This window comes from Ahaetulla prasina, chromosome 8, assembly GCF_028640845.1.
Source record: "Ahaetulla prasina isolate Xishuangbanna chromosome 8, ASM2864084v1, whole genome shotgun sequence".
NCBI classification, from domain to species: Eukaryota; Metazoa; Chordata; class Lepidosauria; order Squamata; family Colubridae; genus Ahaetulla; species Ahaetulla prasina.
In genome coordinates this window covers 42,468,740-42,486,248 of record NC_080546.1, presented here as the reverse complement: position 1 = coordinate 42,486,248, position 17,509 = coordinate 42,468,740, and positions in this window count along the sequence as shown.

Genomic DNA, 17,509 nt, shown 5'->3' with positions numbered 1-17,509 from the left:
AATGGGGAAAATGTGGCTCCTCAAATAGTCATGACCAATGCCAAAAAAGGCTTGGTAGATGATGAATAGCATTTTGAACTGCACTCACTTTATCTATTTTGTTGAAATAGCTTCCTTGACTTGGTTGTGCAGCAGGTCAGAAGCTTCCAAAACTCCAAAGTACTTTTACCCTTCTTCTGGTGTTATTGCTTTTATCAGATCTTTACTATCAAGTTCGAATATATCATCTTCAACAATTTTTCCTGCCTTAGCAACGATTGTGTTGTTCATTTCTTAATACCAAATTCCATCTCAATATCTCTACTAAACTCCTCAGTATTTTTCAGCAGTGATTCAATTCAGCTTTTGTTATTCCAAACAATTTTAAATCATCCATGTAGAGAAAATGGGAAATTTTCAACCCTTTTAAGCCAATTCATAGCTACAGTTTGTTAAAAATGCTTGTGAGTGGCATCATCGAAAGTAAAAATAACAGAAGTGACACTGAGTCACCTTGGAAGGTTTCTCATTTGATTTCACCTTCACCAAGTTTATTTTTATTTATTTTAGTTTGTCAAACATGTGCAAGATAACAGGTATAAGTATAAACATGGACATGAACACAGGAAATGAATACAAATAAATAGGGACAATAGGACAGGACAGTAGGCACACTGGTGTGCTTTCACGCCCCCTTTACGGACTCTTAGGAATGGGATAAGGTCCACGGTAGATATTTTAAGGTTAAAGCTGTGGGGGTTTGAGGATGTAACAGTGAAGTCAGGTAGAGCATTCCAGCCGTTGACCACTCTGTTGCTGAAGTCGTATTTTCTGAAATCAAGTTGTTCTCCACAGGCCATCAACTTAGTCTTCAGGAATTTCTTGGTGTTGCTGTTAATTCCAAAAATGTCTAAGCATTTCTCAATCTAGCTCTGTGGAACAGAATAAAAAGCTGTTCTTTGAATTCTTCAAAATCAGTTTATCCATCATCAGTTGGTCTTTGTTCTTCTTGAATTTTTTCAGCACACTGTCCCTCCTGTCCTTTATCCTTTCTAGTCCTGTGACAAGTGTAAAATGTAGATGCAGCCCATTTGTGCTTCTCAAAGCTTATAAAATAGAATAGAATAGAATAGAATAGAATAGAATAGAATTTTATTGGCCAATAAACCAATATTGGACACACAAGGAATTTGTCTTGGTGCATATGCTCTCAGTGTACATAAAAGAAAAGATACGTTCATCAAGGTACAACATTTACAACACAATTGATGGTCAGTATATCAATATAAATCATAAGGATTGCCAGCAACAAAGTTAGTAGTGCAGATTCAGTAAATAGTCTGACAGTGTTGAGGGAATTATTTGTTTAGCAGAGTGATGGCCTTCGGGAAAAAACTGTTCTTGTGTCTAGTTGTTCTGGTGTGCAGTGCTCTATAGCGTCGTTTTGAGGGTAGGAGTTGAAACAGTTTATGTCCAGGATGTGAGGGATCTGCAAATATTTTCATGGCCCTCTTCTTGATTCGTGCAGTATACAGGTCCTCAATGGAAGGCAGGTTGGTAGCAATTATTTTTTCTGCAGTTCTAATTATCCTCTGAAGTCTGTGTTTTTCTTGTTGGGTTGCAGAACCGAACCAGACAGTTATAGAGGTGCAAATGACAGACTCAATAATTCCTCTGTAGAATTGGATCAGCAGCTCCTTGGGCAGTTTGAGCTTACTGAGTTGGCGCAGAAAGAACATTCTTTGTTGTCCTTTTTTAATGATGTTTTTGATGTTAGCTGTCCATTTGAGATCTTGCGATATGATAGAACCCAGAAATTTGAAGGTTTCTACTGTTGATACTGTGTTGTCAAGTATTGTGAGAGGTGGAAGTATGGAAGGGTTTTCCTAAAGTCTACCACCATTTCTACGGTTTTGAGTGTGTTCAGTTCCAGATTGTTTTGGTTGCACCACAAGGCTAGTCGTTCGACCTCTCGTCTATATGCGGATTCGTCATTGTCTCGAATGAGACCAATCACTGTTGTGTCATCTGCGAACTTCAGTAGCTTAACAGATGGATCATTGGAGATGCAGTCATTGGTATACAGAGAGAAGAGAAGTGGGGAGAGCACACAGCCTTGGGGGGCCCCTGTGCTAATTGTACAGGTATTTGATGTGATCTTGCTTAGCTTCACCTGCTGCTTCCTGTTTGTTAGGAAGCTTGTGATCCACTTACAAGTCTGTTCCGGTACCTGTAGCTGGTTTAGCTTAGTTAGAAGAATGTCTGGAATGATGGTATTGAATGCTGAACTAAAGTCTAAAAAAAGGACCCTTGCATAGGTCTTTGGAGACTCAAGATGTTGTAGGATGTAGTGCAGAGCCATATTAACAGCATCATCTGTTGATCTATTTGCTCGGTATGCAAATTGCAAGGGATCTAACAGCGGATCTGTGATGGTTTTCAGGTAGGAAAGCACTATCCTTTCAAAGGTTTTCATGACTACAGATGTTAAAGCAACTGGTCTGTAGTCATTCAGTTCCTTGATGGTGGGCTTCTTCGGCACTGGTATGATGGTAGAGCATTTGAAGCAAGAAGGAATATAACACATCTCTAGTGATTTATTGAAAATATGGGTGAAGATGGGGGCCAATTGGTCAGCACAGACTTTTAAGCAAGAAGGAGTTATCTTGTTTGGGCCTGGAGCTTTTCCTGGCTTTTGTCTGTGAAATAGGTCCTGCACTTCCTTTTCTGTGATCACTAGGGGTTGTGAACCCAATGAAATGGGGTCAGTTGCAGGAGGCTTGGCTGTTGTTGGTGTTTCTGAGATGGGGGTTGTGGAGATAGGTGGCTGTAGTTTCCTTTCAAACCTGTAGTAAAACTCATTCAGGTCATCTGCCAGTTGTTGATTACCTTCAGCCTGGGAAGGATGTTTGCCATAGCCGGTGATATTTTTAAGAGTTTTCCACATGTTTGCTGGTTCATTTGCTGAAAACTGATTCTTTAGCTTTTCAGAGTAGCTTCTTTTTGCTGCTCTTATCTCCTTGTTAGTGCATTTCTGGCCTGATTGTACAGCATTTTATCACCTTTTTTGTAGGCTTCCTCTTTGGAATGTCGTAGCTGCTTAAGTTTACGTGTAAACCAAGGTTTGTTGTTACTGTGTATTCGCAAGTTCCTTGTAGGTACACATAGGTCTTCACAGAAGCTGACATATGATGTTACAGTATCTGTGAGTTCATCCAGGTCTGCAGAGGTATCTTTAAAAATATTCCAATCAGTGCAGTCAAAACATGCCTGTAGCTTTAATTCTGATTCCTCCGTCAGGTCTTCATTGATTTAATTATTGGTTTTGTGGCTTTAAATCTTTGCCTATAAGCAGGTACAAGGTGAATCATGCAATGATCAGAGTGTCCTACAGCTGCACGTGGTAAAGACCGATAGGTATCTTTTAGTGTTGTGTAGCAATGATCTAGAGTATTCTTGCCTCTGGTGGGACAATTGACATGCTGAAAGTATTTTGGTAGATCTTTCCTTAAGTTTGCCTTGTTTAGATCTCCCAAAACAATGGCCAGTGAATCAGGGTGTTTGGCTTCAGCATCCATGATTTGGTTTTGTATACATGATTATGTATACAAAAGCACATGGCCACTGCTGATAAGATTGGAAAGAATTATAGAAGTCATGCTATACATTCCTTTCCCACTCTGATTATAAAACAATTGATGTATTGCTTTCAGTTTCCTCACAATTGATGAGAATTTTTAATGACATCTTCAAGTCAAAGCGAGAATATATTTACATTGTTACGCATTCTTACAAGAAGATCAGGATTTTTTTTGAAGGCTTACATTCACTTACTTAGTCAGTTTATGAGGAGAGATGTTTACCTGACTAAGATCATACTTCAAGAAATGTTTAAAATTTCCTTTTGGTATCCAGTTCTAACATTTGAACCACTTACACCACCTAGAAAAACAGCAACTTATGCGCCTCTAAGGTTTCTCTTAATTATATTTTTTTTGAGCCTGGTACTGTAACTTGATAGATAACAATAGTACTCTGGAACAACAATAATAATTTTATTCCTGCATTTTAGGGAAAAAGTCATATTTATGATTGACAATAGCAATTTTCTGAAACTCTGCTTTGAGTCAAGCATTTGTTATGGCTGAGGATATTTACCTCCTTAACATTCAGTAGCTCTCCTCACAAATGATACAGTAATTCTTAAGAGGTTTATCCCATCCAACATTGTTAAAATGTAAATAAAATAAATAAAATGGATTTTAAAGCCCCAGGGTGCCTCTAATAGCTTTTCTTTTCAGACGTGAAGCTCATACAAACTTTTCTAAATGATGGCTTTTTATACAACTACAGAAAGCGACAGGTGGATATTGGTGCCACTTAGGAATGCTGTTAACTTCTGTTGTTAAGGTGCACCAGAGAATCCTCTGGGATGTGAATTAGGTGGTCATGAATTATGGATAGAGAACTAAATGTCTGGTATCAAAGGTCCCTTAGTTATCCTAGAGATTAATAAATAGAATTCTAATGAAAATTTATTTAAGAAATGGGAAAGCTAAAGAGTGACACAGTTCAAACATTCTTTAAAATATTATGAACAGAGAAACCATCTTACAGACTCTGTTTGATCTAACAGGACTACCTACTGGCACTCTTGATGTCTGCTGACATCATGCTACATAGTACAAAACTATTTCCCATATTGTGTCCTTTTAATTATACCTTCAATAAGGCCATACTTATCTCAGTAAGTGCCCAGTGTGTGGCCCCTGCATCATCTGACATACAGTAAATTGCAACAACCAATTTGAGATGTTGTTATTAGTCTATAAATCCCTAAATAGTTTATGATGTGAGTACATAAGAGTATATCTCATTGTTTGTTCCATTAAGTTTGGCTTAAACCATGGTAACCAGGAATATAGCTGTATCATTGACAGCACACCAGTTATATAATTCTCTCCTGTGTTTTCTCTTACACAACCCAAAAGTCACTCCTCTTCAAATAGAGATCATATAGGATAACGATAACTCCAGGATTAGACATTTTTAAGATTATTTATAATTTTGCCCTTCTGAAATTTACATTAATGTTCTAAACAATGTTTATATTTGTAAACTGTTCTGGACTTGTTTGAAGGAACTATATAGAAATAAAATAGTAAATATATCTCCATATTTGTGAAGCATATTTTGAAAATTGACGAATTCTGGCTTTTCCATCCAAAAAACCCCAGATAAATGGTAGTTATGGCAGCAAATAACTTTAATTTTTTTTTGTTCACTTTTCACATCTCAAAACCTTTTAAATGTTCTTTTCATGGAAAAAGAACTGAAAGAATTTACTGAACATTACTGAGCCCAGAACAGAATCAACATTTTTCTGCAAAGAGATACTTGTTTCACATTACTGTCAGATATGAAATACATTTTTATGACCTGAATTTGACCTGTGTAGATATTACTTTTAATATCCCTAACATATAAACAAATAAGTTTATCTGTTGTCTCCTGTCAGGATTCTTAAAAAAATTTAGCTATAAATCTCAGCACTCGATTTCTTTAATCCAGTTCAGTAATTGGTTTATTTGGCAGAAGTTCACAGATGACACTTGACTAGATAAATGTCTGTATTGCAAAAAAGAAAAAAGAAAAAAGAATGCAGCTTTTTACACACAGAATATTTGCTCATTATATCACCCAGCGTTCAAAGCCTTTAAATTTTGCTCTAAGGGTAATTCTATACATTTCCTGAAATCTTTCCGAGTCAATTGATATTTGACCATTCTCTTGATGGCCTTGAGACACTTGATCTATTTTTGTATGTTTACATAACAGATCCCTCTAGCTTAAGAACTGCTGAGTTCTACTTTCCTAGCTTCCTTCCTATGTCTTCCTGCTCTATTCATACTTATACACACATATACAAAATATTTTAAGCTGGCATTTTTTAAAATGGGAAAGATGAAAAAATGCTGTAGTTGCTTATCATATTAGAAATGAATCTTACTTCAGTCAGGTTAAAGTCCTATGGCTTCATCTGTGGAGAGGGAAATATCTTAAGCAATTTTACATTGCTCCTCTAAGACTTAAGTCAAAATTTATGCATCATATGAGATTTATTATTATTTAAGCTTTAGTGACACAAGTGTCTTTTTTTCTTCTTCAAAAGGCTTCTAAGGGTCTCTTAATATAACACTCAAAGAACTTAAACTGACCAGAGGCACCTTCAGTTCTTTTGATTTTCCTTTTGTTTGGCTCAGTAGTGGTTTTCACTTACCTTCGCTATTTATTTTATTTTATTTATTTTATTTATTTATTTATTTTATTTATTTATTTTGTCACAACAGTATATATAAGCATAAGCATGAAAATAACTATATAATATATAAGCATATTTATAAGCATAAGTATGTAATAACTATATTAATTGGATATAATGAAAGGAAACAATAGGACAGGAACGGTAGGAACGTTGGTGCTCTTAGGCACGCCCCTTATAGACCTCTTAGGAATGGGGTGAGGTCGATAGTAGACTGCTTTTGGTTAAAGCTTTGGGGATTTTGAGAAGAGACCACAGAGTCAGGTAGTGTGTTCCAAGTATTAATAACTGTTACAGAAGTCATATTTTCTGCAATCAAGATTGGAGCGATTAATATTAAGTTTAAATTTATTGTTTGCTCTTGTATTGTTGTGATTGAAGCTGAAGTAGTCTTTAACAGGAAGGACATTGCAATAGATGATTCTATGAGTTAAACACAGGTCTTGTCGAAGGCGGCGGAGTTCTAAGTTTTCTAAACACAAGATTTCAAGTCTGGTGGCAGAAGGTATTTTGTTGTATTCAGAGGAATGGAGAACTCTTCTTGTAAAATATTTCTGGACTCGTTCAATTGTATTGATGTCTGAAATGTGGTATGGGTTCCAGACAGGCGAGCTGTATTCAAGAATTGGTCTAGCAAATGTTTTATAAGCTCTGGTTAGTAGTGTAGTGTTTCTGGAGAAGAAGCTACGTAAGATTAGGTTTACAACTCTTAAAGACTTTTTTGCGATGTAGTTGCAGTGGGCTTTGGCACTTAGATCATTTGATATGAAAACTCCAAGGTCTTTAACAGGGTGGGGATCATCTGTAAGATAATGTCCATCGAGTTTGTATCTAGTGTTTAGATTCTTTTTTTCCAACGTGTAAGACAGAGTATTTGCTGGTTGAGATTTGGAGTTGCCAAGTTTTTGACCATTCTGACAAAGTCAGGGTAGCTGTATGGTTGGTAGTGTTAAATAGTTTGACATCGTCAGCAAAAAGAACACAATTACTTTTAATATGGTCACAGAGATCATTAATGTATAATATGAAGAGTGTTGGTCCAAGAACACTGCCTTGGGGAATGCCACTTTTGACAGGAACAGGATTTGATAGGGCACTGCCTATTTTGACCACTTGTTGTCTGTTTGACAGGAACGCTGTTATCCAATTGTGGAGTGGTCCGGAGATGCCGTAGGAATTTAGTTTTAGAAGAAGTTTGTCATGTACCATTGAGTCAAAAGTTTTACAGAAATCTATCTGTTGTTTTGCCTTGATCAAGATTTGTAGTACATATGTTTTTGCAGTGTAGAAGTTGTAAGTTACATGATAATTTTTTTCTGAAACCAAATTGTTTATTAGAGAGTAGGTTATTTGTTTCTAGGTGGAGGTTAATGGATTGGTTGATGATAGATTCCATAACTTTACAGGTGACACAGCATAGAGAGATTGGTCTGTAATTTTCAATTAAGCTGGGGTCTGTTTTTTTCAAGACAGGGATGATCATGGCTAGTGAACAAAGTTTGGGAAAGGAACTGGTCGTGAAGGCTTTTCCAAAGATTATGTTTAGGGGTTCTGCTATATTAGTGGAAAGCTTTTTTAAGAAGTATGCACATAGTCCATAAGGTCCTATATTTAGGGATGGTTTCAGTTTGCGAAGAGCTTTTTCAACATTTTCTTCTGTGAAATCTATATGTGTTAGATCATTGTTGGTGCAGTTGGGGAATGTCGGGTATGAACCATTACTGTTAAGAAAGACTGAGCCGTAGAATGTGTTAAAGAGGTGTGCTTTAACTGTTTCATCATTATTTTCTTTGCTGTTAGATTCTTTTAGTGGTGGCTATTGGTTTGGGACTGAGAACACGCGTGTGTGCTTGCTTCACTCATGTGTGGCACTTCATTGCATGTGGAGAACCTTCTGCATATGTGCAGTGTCCGTGATGATGTCTGGGCGGGTGGTTGAAGCCTCCCACTGCCGCTGCTACCGGTTCACCTGAACCGGGGCGAACTGGTAGAAACCACCACTGGTTTTGCTTCCCTTTCCTTTTCAGCTCTTATCCTCAGATTATTGGCTGTAGAAAATAGAAAACTGTAAAATAACGATTTACTCTCCTTCCCAATATCCAAAAATTTAAGAAGGACCAGCAGTTGTCTCTCTTCTTTGAATCCTTCTGTTGCCTTCTTTCCAATTCCTGTGGAAGTTTTTAATATAGGGATTTATAGATTTGGATCTTTCAATTGCATCAATGAGTTGTAAAATTCTGTGTTTCTTTGCTGCCATACATTGGCGTTTTGCATTCCAAATCAAATAGTCCAATTTATTTCCCCAAAATTCACTTAGTTTTTATTTCCACAGAGCAGAATGAACTCTGAACCAATGCATCATGAATACAAAGATGATATGTAAGTAAGACAGAATTAAATAAAATACATATTTTATTTGTACATATAAGTTACATTTAAAAATTAAGTCCATTAAAATGGATTGTGAGCCTGAAGGGATTTGGGAATTCCAAATTTCTACACATCCAAGAATTTTCTTTTCAAACTAGAGTTTAATTTTAGCTATCATTTTGTGCAATATTTATTTCACTGGCCAACATATCCTGGTCCAGTTGTGGGATATTGGCTTTCCAATTTTGCAAAGTAATTGGCTATTAATGTGACCGCATTAAATCTTAAAGCATATTTCCCACTGGAAAGCCCTTTTGCCTACAATGTACCAACCAGTAGTTTTTAAAAAAAAATATTTGAACTTTTCTTCCACCCATGTCTGCTGGAGCTGCTTCTTCAATTAATATATCTGCTATGTAATTTAAATGTTAATTACATATTAATTAGCTAATAATTAATTAGTATAAATGGCCATCTAAAATAATAACTCAGGTTTTTTCCAATGTTAACTGCAATTATACACCAATATCAATAGATAATACAATCTGTAATACAATGTTGAATAGAGAAAAATAAATTCTACAAAATTAATATAAAGGGTTTTTTTATTGTTCTTATTTAATAATGAACACATGTAAGACAGAGTTTTTAAAAAAACTTTTTAAATTTACAGAATAAAAAGTAGATTAACTGCAACAAAGTTAAATAAGGAAATTCTGAATTTGAAGTAAAAGAAATATATGGGCAATTTTCACTTGAACAATTAAGCAGAATTTAATAATTTTATCTAATGCTTTAGCAGATGTATGTGAGAACTGATCAGAAATACCTATAGCACAATTCTAGGTTTAATTGGAATGAATTCTCTAGCATTCATTTCCTAGTGATTAATATTCCATCTACAATTGAGAAAAAGCTGTTGCTTGACTGCTCTGAATACAGACAGTTTAAAGGTGTTTATTTGAATCACTAGAAACTATGATTAGATGTGTAGATAGGTAAGCTAATCGTCTGACTTAGCCTAAAATCTTTCTAGCAACTTCTGCAGAATCCTAGACTAGCTGCCTTCAATTTTTTCAACACTATTACCTTACTTTTAGAATATGAAAACAACAGCAGCTATAATAACTGCTTTGCATTTGCAATTGGCAAAACCAGTTTGGAAATATGACTGATTGGCCGCATCAGAAAATATTTGTTGCTGTTGTTGTTCAGTCCTGCCTGAGTCTGTACATTCATAAAATATACGAAGATATAAGCATTTTGCTTGGTTTTGGCTTAACATAATGTGTAAACATAATTTTATTTACAAATCTTATGGCATAATATGGCATCATAAGCGGTTTACTCAATAAACTCTACAATAGTTAAACCAATCATATATTCTCTCTCTCTCTCTCTCTTTCACACACACACACACACACACACACACACACACACACACACACACACACACACACACTTCTCTCTCCATGTAGGTTTACTCTGTATGTACCCATGTTTCCCCAAAAATAAGACCCTGACTTATATTTTTTGAACTCTGAAATAAGCGTTTGGCCTTATTTTTGGGGAGGTCTTATTATTTTGGGGGAGGTCTTATGCATGGAGCAAGAAGAGGCTCCTCTTGGTGTCTTACCTGATTTCCAGCTCTGTCTCCCTAACCCTAACCAGAAAAAATGGCGGGGACTGCCTGCACATGTGTTTAAACATTTTTCAGGAGAACTTATTTTCGGGGAGGGCTTATTTTAGTGCATGCACTCAAAAGCCTGATTGGACTTATTATCAGAGGATGTCTTATTTTTAGGAAAACACTATATATGTGTGTGTGTCTGTGTGTGTGTGTCTGTGTGTCTGTGTGTACACACACACACAATAAAAAACTTGCATTAAATAGAAGTGCTAGTACAACTCTGACTTATAAACTAGCTAAGATTATATGTTTATTTCATATTTATCCATATTATTTATATTAGTTTGCATAAAGAAGAAAATAGAGATGCATTACTCTTCATATTACAAGTAACTACACAACTCTATGACACATTGGCTCATCCTTTGAGAGAAAGATAGTACCATTTGATGTTACCAGAATGAATATTAAATTTTAAGCTCACTATATACTTTTATCCCAATGTTGGACAGTTCCATGACTATCTATGAAGTGTCATAAATAAAAAATAATAATTGCAGTGGAAAACAAACTTCAATAATAATTCAATATTGTCTTATTTAAACAGTCAAACAGAAAGACTGGAGGAAGGGGATGCAGTGGTAGACTTTTGACTTTTTCCTGGCTTTCCCACTGACTTTTCTGGTAGGAAACCGGCAGGGAGAATTGAAAATTATGATTACTTGTCTGCAGTAATAATCACAATTTTGTGAATAAAATTGGTTTGAATAATGGAAAAAAATCAATTCCATAGCAGTAATGGGTCCAAGATTTTACTAAAGTTGATTCAAAAGTTGTAGTATAATGCACCATTGGGCTAAGATCACAAACAGAAAAAAAGATAAATGATAAAACAGATAAACATAATAAAATTTTTAGTAGTATATAGACTCTGCTCTCAATTCTCTAAAGTGTTTTTAGGAGGACATGCTTTATTTCACTTCTTAGTTTCTGAGTATTGTCATCTGAGAGAAATAGATCTGGTTCAGTCAAGTTAAAGTCCCATTAATTTAAATACAAGAGTTAGTGGGAGAATATCGACCCAGTGAAATGTGAAAGTATTTCACTTTGCCTATATTGTGATTAGATATAGGAGAAATGTCCAAAGCAACCTTCCTGAATTTAGAACTCCTTTGAGAAAAAAGAAAGCAAAACAAACAATGAATGTGAACCATCAGATCACAGCAGAGGTGAAATCCAAATTTTTTTATTACCGGTTCTGTGTGCGTGGCTTGGTGGGTGTGGCAGGGAAAGGATATTGCAAAATCCCATTCCCTCCCCAGTCCTGGGGGAAGAATACTGCAAAGTCTCCATTCCCTGCCCACTCTGGGGCCAGCCAGAGGTGGCATTTGCCGTTTTTCCAGCAAATGCTCAATATTTCTACTACCGGTTCTCCAGAACCTGTCAGAACCTGCTGGATTTCACTCCTGGATCATAGATAATCTTTTGTGTTTGAAAATATGTAACATAGATATTTATGGGTCAGCGATTGGCATAGAAGGATTTTCTTTTAATTTGTGAAATGAATATCTCTAAGGAAAGTGACTTCAACCTGATTTAGCAAACGTCACTGCAATCCTGGTACTGAGTGGTCTATATGAGTTGTTTTGAAGTGCAATCACATGTTTGAGCTCTGAGAGTAAGCAACTATCAGAAGTGCTTTGGTGCTAGGAATTAAGTATCTGGAACTCTTCAGCATCCATGCAACGAAGGCAATCTCTGTCACAGTTAAGCAAGCTGGTGTCAAGTGTTAAAGAATGCAGATGGACAGCACGTTGTGCATAATTATTGGTTTAGCTTCAGGACTTTGGGGGAATATCTTGTTATCTGGATGGTTGGTCTCCATTACCTAGACTATTATTCAGTGAATTAAAGATGATATTCTAATTGGCCCTAAACATCTGGGCTGTGTGTCTGGCAAGATTGAAGCCCTATTTTCTATAGTTATTTTGCCCACCTGGTCTGGGATGGAGACAGGCTGGTCTCAGATTTATAAAATTTACCTCTTGCGTAATAAAGGTATTAATAGACAAGGATGCCTCACAATCTGATTTAATAGTATGTCCTATTTAATAGGTTCTGTTATTATGGACACCTGCAAACATTTGATTATAAGCTAAACCAATGATTTAAACAATTAGTTAAAAAGAACTAGATTATCTTTTGCATTTTAACAATTAGGAAAGCTATGCAGAGAAGAAAGGGAAAAAAAGGCTTTAGAACTGGAGATCATAGGAGTCAAGTGATAAATATAATATCTCACTACCTCCTATTTTCTTTCTGTGGTATGTGCAGTCAGGTGTCCAACAATCATTTCTGTTTTTCTGGAGCTCTGTTTTGTTCCTGTCCATCTTTCATTGTGTCGCTATATATGACTATGTTTTTCTTTTTATTTCTGTGTTTTTATGTAATATATGCCAACAGTTTTGAGAACGATTATTCTGTTTTTCACTGTGTACTTCCCTTAAAGTTTAGGATTCTAATTCGTCTCACATCCTAGGATTATGACTGTTTGTAAATCAGAATTATATATAAAATTGTTATATGCTTATGTAGGAAGTTAAAACCCACGCCTCTCCTAGAAAAATGAAATATTTTAGGAAAAATTAAAAGGTCAGAATATTTTCCCTAAAAGGGAGGCAGAAACTCAGTCCATGGGTTAATGGGCCTTTAAGGCCTGAGCCAGCCATTCTACATAACAAAGATCTACCTCCTTCAGGCAGAGCCATTTAATTGCCCTTTATTGCATCACCCAACAAGATTCAGCCGAACTTGGCAGACAACCTACAAAGCTAGCCATGACCTCTGACAGCAACCAGTCAGGATTCTCTTCCTGTGTCCTAGGAAGTTCAAAGCCACAGAGGGTATAAAACCCAGGGACTCTCAGAATCTCTTCCCTTTTTTCACCCAAGATGTCCAAGGCATGTGATCCTGTTCTTCAAGCAACTTGCATGAATCCAATGTCTGTTTCCCACTTGGAACTGAACCCAGAAGGATATTTCTTCCAACACTTATCTACAATTTATTATAAATTATACACTTTGTAAAAAGTGTCTACAAAAGTGATCTAAAACAAGATGGAACAACAACATCAGCAAGTATTGTGGGGCCAATTGGCAAAAGAAAGCTCAGTACCATATTGGTTGGAAATGTGAGGAAGAGGCCTTCATCTTCACGGATAGACAATGGATAGAATGATGATGTTGATGACGATAATAATTATGATATGTAAAACTGTGTGTTTATCAGGTGTGAGAGATGGCCTATAAACAATTACTCTTCCGTTTTGGAAAGATAGCAGGACCCAGTTCACTAGCATATATTTGTTTTCCATTTGTAAACTGACTATCAATATAATGGAAAGACTGGTCAATATTGCTGTGGTCCATGATTGATGATGTATTGAAGACTTTAGATTAAATTATTTCTGAACTGTAATTTAAAATGTTTCTGATATTTTCCTTGTGTTATTTGTAACCTTTCCCCTGCTTGTTTTTAATTTTTTTCCTAATATTAAAGCAATAAAATATATTTTAAAATGAAAATAAGATACTAGTACTGTTTTGTGTAGCATTACCATATCATATATAGTAATAGTAATATATTAGCAACCAATAAATCGGTTTATTTTCTAAAATTCCTAAAAACAGATATTGCTATATTTCAACAAGCAATTCAAATTGAATGTTGTAATTTAATTTTAATACTTTCTTTAGTACTGTGTTTTTCCGAAAATAAGACCCTGTCTTATATTTTTCTGAACCCCGAAATAAGCACTTGGCCTTATTTTCAGGGAGGTCTTATTATTTTTGGGGCATGTGGAGCAAGACGGGGATCCTCTTGCTGTCTTACCTGATTTACAGATCTGTCCCCTAACCCTAACCAGGGAAATGGCGGGGACCAGCTGTGCATGCATTTAAATATTTTCGGAGAGGGCTTATTTTCAGGGAGGGCTTATTTTAGTGCATGCACTCAAAAGCCCAGTTGGGCTTATTATCAGGGGATGTCTTATTTTAGGGGAAACAGGGTACATATCTGTTATTTTTCCTTTAAAAATGAAATTGGACTATTAAAGAAAACAAGTGATTCTCAATAACAATAGGTAATGCTATTATTTGGGTAAATCTTGTCCTGTTTTTACTGATTTTTAAATGATACACTATATTCATCTCTGAGCTTGTCTGTTTACTAATATTTTGAACAGCACAGTTACGAATAGAAAAATAAATTTTGGCATAAAATAGGACAAGAATAAAGATTGTTCTTTTTTTCTTATTCATCTCTGTAATAGTAAACTGTAACTACACTTAGCCAGCAATCTGAATGTAAACCTGCTCTTAAACAGCAGCCTTTTAAAAGTAAACTACTTACTGCTGCTGAATAGATCTGAAAGCTTTATGTTAAGCATCACTGAAAATTTACCTACCTAATAAAGCAGGTTTTGTCAGAAGTCTGCTTGCCTTCTCATAATAAATCATTTTTCTCTTTTAAAATGATAATCCAACAATGCAAGCAAAATACTTTATTATACAATCTCTTTTACATTTGCATGAGCACAAGAGAGTTTGAAAGTGGGTAGAGAATGGGCTGAAGAGTTAGAAGATCTAGAGAAGAGTTGTAGTTGTATTTTCTTGAATGTGCTTCTAGGTATTCATGCCACCAAGGACACCAATAAAGAGAATATACACAAGTTGTCCTTTAGATATCGAGACTGAACATGGGTCATTGCATGATTAGTAGTAAAAGAAAAAACTAATGTAAGTGCCCCATTCACTGAATTACAAATGAATGCCAGAATAGGATGTTAAAAGTCTGCATTGAGTAAAGCTTGAATCTAAGTGAGCTCGTGATTTTTGTTCTTGTTTGCAACAAAACAGAAATACTGTGCCATTACTGTGTCTTTTTTGAATTGTTAAATTGGATATGTGTGTGTGTATATGTGTGTATCCCGTCACACATTTTTTTCTTCTGGTAGTCCAAAATTAATTATTAACTAGGTTTAACCCTGCCTAAATTGTATGCGGTCACCAATCATTTTGGTGCTACTATCTACTTAAATGAGAAAGTAAGTTTGGTGTAGTAGTTAAAGCACCAGGATAGAGTCTGTTGATCTGAACAACCTCTTGATCTGTACCTTGTGATTTGATGCATATCTTATGAAGTGCTTATTTATTATTAATTTTTTAGTTCTATTTCTAAGATAAAAAGATAAAAGTCTTGTTTTTTTTACAAAATGAGCAACCTTCACCCTCCCACCCCTATAGAAGCTGAATTCTATAAAATTATTCAGTAATAATAATCTGATATATTCCTCTAGAAAGTTTGCACATGGATATAAAGGCATTCTAAAAGAGTGATTAGAGATTTATTGTTTGACAAAAAGAAATTAAATTAGACATATTGAGACATTTGTATTTACAGTAAGTTTTAGTTGGTGTGTTTTTTTTATTATTCTACTACCTACTTTCCATAAAACTTAGCATACTCCCACACACATTTCTCACTCAAACAAGCATTCATTTTCTAGATTTTGTCGGCCTCTTAAAACACTGAGAGATCTATTGAGGGAAAAAATACACCTTTATGTAAACTGACCAGGGACTGTTGTTGTTACCCTTTGTTATCTTTGCAACAGAGAAATCCAGTCTCCAAGTTATGGGTTAAAAATAAAATGACCAAATCTTAAGAAGAAATTGCTAAAACAAGAAACATGGTGTTTCCTTAAACCATTTGTTCGTTTGCTTCAAATCAAGACCATAAATAACATACAGAAGTACTATGATTTCAGTGTGTTACTTACAGAGGAAAATTGATGTACTTTTCCCATTTTACTTACTATGGAGACATTTTTTTGTCCAGCAATTACTGATCATGCATGTCATGAACTGCTAACTATTTATGAATAATCTAGACAGACAGGACGGTCCCTAGCTAATCACAATCAATGCTGGCCTTCCCATAAACAACAAGAAGTGATGATATAAAAGAGAACAGTCATCTATTACCAGGGCCAAATTCTTGGCCATGAGTTTTTTGCAGATGATAATACAAAACAACAAAGTTGAAATTAAAAGTAGTCTTAAGTAATCTTAAAGCAGAAAAATGACTGATGCATTACAATAAAGGATTCTGCTATGCTTAAAAAGACTTTGTAATTTTAATTTTACTATGTATACCTTGAGTTGAAAATATGCTGTGAAAGAATTTGCATAGTTTAGTTTTACTGTATATAACTTGTGATTGTAGCACATTATTAAATGATCATAAATTACACATTTATTGACATGCAATATTGATTTACTAAACAGGCTTAATTTTCTTCTTAAATATGCATGCAGTTAGACTTCAGCCACTGTCTTTCTGACTTGGGCTCAATAAACTATCCCATATATATATATATTTTGTCACAACATTATATACAAGCACATACAGTGAAAGGAAACAATAGGACAGGAACGGTAGGCACTTTTGTGCACTTATGCATGCCCCTTATAGTCCTTTTAGGAATGGGGTGAGGTCAATGGTAGACAGTTTTTGGTTAAAGCTTTTGGGGGTTTGAGAAGAGTCCACAGTCAGGTAGTGTATTCCAAGCATTAACAACTCTGTTATAGGAGTCATATTTTCTGCAATCAAGATTGAAGCGGTGAACATTAAGTTTGAATCTATTGTTTGCTCTTGTATTGTTGTGATTGAAGCGGAAGTAGTCTTTAACAGGAAGGACATTGCAATAGATGATTCTGTGTGTTAAACACAGGTCTTGTCGGAGACGGCGGAGTTCTAAATTTTCTAATCCCAGGATTTCAAGTCTGGTGGTATAAGGTATTTTGTTGTTTACAGAGGAGCGGACAACTCTTCTTGTAAAATATTTCTGAACTCGTTCAATTGTATTAATGTCAGAGATGTGGTATGGGTTCCAGACAGGTGAGCTGTATTCAAGAATAGGTCTAGCAAATGTTTTATATGCTCTGGTTAGTAATTTAGAGTTTTTGGAAAAGAAGCTACGCAAAATTAGGTTTACAATTCTTAGAGCCTTTTATGCTATGCAGTTGCAGTGGGTTTTGGCACTTAGATCATTTGATATGAAAACTCCAAGGTCTTTAAAAGGGTGGGGGTCATCTGTAAGGTAATGTCCATCAAGCTTGTATTTAGTTTTTGGGTTCTTTTTTCCA